Consider the following 4,510-nt stretch of genomic DNA (forward strand, 5'->3'; position numbering starts at 1 on the left):
TGAAGTTGATCACAGCTTCCTTTATGCATAGTACAGTGGAGGTAACTACTCAAGATTATGATATTTTAAAATGGTAATTGAACAAAAGCAGCTGCTGTGGAGGTGGTGTGACTTATAGAATAGGAGGGATCAAGCAAAGAAGGTCCAACAGCAAATAAAAATGAATGCAGGCAACTTTGCAAATCTTAAAGGGATAGCTAAGCTAATCAAATAGCTTGTGCTGTTAGAGATGTAACAAGAAATGATGTTTCAGTGAATCCCAACTCAGAGGCAGGATTGGTAAGATGACAAGTGCAAATGATTGCATATGAAGCCAGTTTTTCTCAGGCCCACATCATGTAAAAGAGTATACATGGAACATTAGTATTAAAACATAGGTACCAGATAACCCTGAGTAGTTCTAATGTGCTACGAGGGGGATACCTCTTTTCTGCTTTGCGACTTCCCATATCGTGGTAAACAGGGCAATATCCCCAAGCTGAAATTAGGAGATGCATACTTAACCAAACTCAAAACAAAGGGGCCCAAACAGTGCACTTGCTCAGGTGTTTGGCATGAGAAGTCATAAAAGTAAAGCTCAGATACAGGAGTGGAGAGATGAGCAAAAACCCTCATTATGTATACAAATGACTGCTGGTTTTGAAGTTTGTTTTTAGTTAGTTTACATTATAGAGTGTAATGTGGAGTGCAGCTATCCTTGGTGTCCTGTGGAGATAACTATTCATGAATATGATACTTTAAAATGGTGATACTTCAAAAGCATATGGTGGGGAGGTGGAACAATTTATAGAAAAGGAGGAATTAAACAAAGAAAGTGGAAACAGTAAAAAAAAAAAAACAGATGTGGGCAAATTTAGAAAAGTAGTCTTAAAGGGAAACTAAGCAACTCAAATAACTTGCTCTGTTAGACCTATAACAAAAAGGATATAGTGGATCCTAACCAAAGGGTGGAATGGGGTAGACAACAAGTGTAAAGTAAAGCATATGACGCAAGTCACACCACTTGCCCACTTCATATAAATGAACAGATGCTGAGCATTCCCTCTGCAAACAGGAACTGAATAATCTTAAGTGGTTACCTTGTATTTTAAGGGTAGACTATTTTTATTAGTGTTTTTTTTTTTTTTTTTTTGCTTTCCTATTTCTCCTTTTTCGCTATACATTGTGTAAATCCCAAGCTGAAATTGTGAGAAGCAGACATAAACATCATGCTTAGGGAATGAATGGAACTAAAAAGGTAAAAATGGAGGGGAAATGGTCTGGGAGGCAGAGGGGAAGAAGGGGAAGGAACAGGAAAGAGATGAGCCCACAAAAGATTTTGTTGAATGGAGCTGCAAACAATAAATAGGGGACGGGCAAGTGAGATTATAGGAAAGAATAAGGTATCTATAATCAGGTGGGTTGGGACAGGCTTGCTAGGAGCACAATATAGTGCCATAGAGTCTAAGCTCTAATTAAGTAGAAAGCATTGTGTGGAGTAACACAGAAGATTAGGAAAAGAAGATTCATGTAATGGGGATCAAATAGAAGCTACCAGCAGGGACTGGGGAAAAGGGAAGAAGCTAAAGAAGAAATAGAAACAGAGCAGTAGATGCCAATTAAAATGGCGAGAGGGGGATATAGTGGGAAGTATGATACATGCAATCAAGAGGCAATACTTCACATAGGTACAGAGGTTTAAGAAGGAGGGAGGGAGTTATGCATACTTAGCCACACATTTCAGGGAGTTCAAAAATAATCAAAATTAAGGCACATGACCTGAAAAGGGGAGAAGATACAAATAAAGAAAACTAACTAGTCTCCTAGTGATGAATAAAGAGATAAAGAATATAAGGTCTGGACAACAGCTGTAAAAAATGAAGAAAGTAGTGGTGATAATATGGTAGAATTAAAGGTATTTTCTTGGAATGTTAATGGGCTGGTAAACAGTCAGAAGCATGACAGGATCATTGCCCAAATATAAAAAAGCTAAGCGGAGATGATGTTGCAAGAAACACATTTGGGGTGAAGGAACACCTAAGTTTAATTAAAAAAGAGTGGAATGAGCAGTTTTGGACCCCAAGTAAATGGGGAAAGAGTCTTAAACCTGGTGCAAAAAAGGACAAACTGTGAGTGGAAGGCAGTATAGAAAATAAGCAGGGCAGGTGCATCATAAGGGATGGTTGAAAGGTCAAAAGCTAACAGTGGTGAATGTGTATATTCCTTCAGGAGCAGAATAAAGCAGCTGAAGGAAGTTATTGGAGAACTAGTAGCAGAGATTCAGGGAGCTGTGATTGTGGGGGTGAGGCAACTGGAATCTAATTTGTGATTAAACAGATGTCTCAGGGGGTCCTAGGATACGAAAGCTAGGGAAAAAAGAAATTGTTGACTAAATATCTGGAAGTTTTCAGCTTAAGGTATATTGCCAAATTGAGAAGTAACACAAAGGAATTTACATACTATTTTAGGTATTATGGCACCTTGACCTGCCTAGACAGAGCATACATATCGGCAGAATGTGTTAGCTGGGTCCACTACCAGACCACTTATCTGTTAACCCTATCAGACTATGTCCCTGTAGAGTTAGGGATGAAAAATACGGAACATGAAAGGAGATAAGATATTGATAAATCCCAATGCACCTACTAAAGAGGAAGAACTTTAAGCTAGATGGCCTCCAAGGGGAACAAGGATAGGTTAATGATCCGGGTGTCAGTTGACATAAATAAAAAAATAAATTCAGGTGTTTAATAACCCAGAATGTAGAATAGGAAGGAGAGCAATAAGCAGTACACCTGAGCACTGGTGAGAGTGGAAGAACTTTAGGGCAAAGAGACAGCAGGGACACACTCTAGGAAAGGGATATTCAGAGTGTCCAGACAGAGACAGACACTTACCTATAGTCAATGATGCAAGAAACTTAGCTTCAGGAATGCTGCATGTTGGCAGTAATCCTAAAAATACCAAGTACTTGCCATAAAAGTTGAGGCAGCAGGTTCAGGGGAGAAGAATTAGGAAGCCAAAGGGCCCAAAGACTGGGAAACCTGAATTGGAGAAGAAAAAGATCCTTGTATAATTTAGAAATTCCTATGCTGCTCTACATCTTTGAGAAGAGTGGGGAAGGGAGGAAGCAACTAAATCAAAAGAGTGGCTAACAGAGCTGAGAATACCAAATACAGAAGATAAGGAATGGGAAAATGTAATAGATGAAATAACTAGAGAAGAGATGAGAGGCAATAAGCAGGCCAGCTGTGAGGAAATCTTTGGGGATAGATGGAATCCCATTGGAAGTATGCAAAATGAAAGAAAGTTTGTTAGTGGAACACTGGCATAGCCTCTTCAGTGAGATACCACAATGAGGTTGACTCCCAAAATCCTGGAAGTCAGCAATATTATCAGTGCTACTTAAAGAAAATAAAGACCCAGCTGACCCGGATTCATATAGGCCACTCTCTATAATGAACCATGGTTGAAAAACTTTTATGAATATTTTGGAAGAGAGGTTAGCTAAGTCATTACTCTATAAAATAAACATAGCAATGCATATTTTGTAAAGGGACAGCAGACATTTAGCAATATAAGCAGGACTTTAATGATGAAAAGATGTACAATTCAGAACAAAAAGTGTCTTATGCTATTAGGACTGGTTACTGAAAAGGTCTTCAACCAGGTCAGCTGGGGATTTATGCTGAGCGTATTGGAATAAGTGGGGATCCTGGGAAGATGAACTCAAGTGATTCAGAATATCTGTAAGGGGCAAGCATGCAGGTTAAAGTAACAGAGAGATTATCAACGAGTTTTGGCATAAGCAGAGGTGCATAACAGGGCTGTCCACCATCCTTCGTCTTGTTAGGTGGTCAAGCAATTTGGGGAGATTGAGGGGTAGAAAATAAATAGACATAAAATGCAAACCATAAGTCTCAATGATACACCCTCATTTGATCTAGTACAGGAACATCCATAGCTTGTGGGCCAAGAAATGTAATATTTATGGAGCCAGAGATTGACAGAGCAGGAAAATGAATGTGGGAGGAAAGCTTCAGAAAGATGGTAACCAAAGTGAGAAAGTGGAAGTTGCTATATATGAATCTGAACAGCAAATACAGAATGAGAAGGTGTTCTTTGTCCCATCAGCCTTGTATGCAGGGCAAGTTTATTTTATCCAGGTAGAGAAATTTGGGTTGCCATTAAAAAAAAGGATTTAATCTGGGAAGGGAGGGCAACTTGAGGTGCATGAGATAAACTAAGTGTCTCAATAGATCAAGGAGGCGTAGGACTGCCAAGCTTAAAAGACTGTTATAAGTCGACACATATCAGATTGGTATACATGGAAGGAAAAGATGGTGGTTCAGTAAGGGTGGGTAAAATGCAAGGTTGGATAGGATTATGAAACCAAAGCTCCAAGCAGACAAGGTTAAGGAGGTGGAGTACTATGCATATATGAACTAAAAAGCAATTATAGGAAAACAAAAACTACAAGATTAGTGGAAAGACTTACAATTAATAAGATGTTGTAAGTGAATGGAGAGAA

Source organism: Protopterus annectens, chromosome 8.part0 (genome assembly GCF_019279795.1).
Source record: "Protopterus annectens isolate FY-2018-M chromosome 8.part0, PAN1.0, whole genome shotgun sequence".
NCBI lineage: Eukaryota > Metazoa > Chordata > Ceratodontiformes > Protopteridae > Protopterus > Protopterus annectens.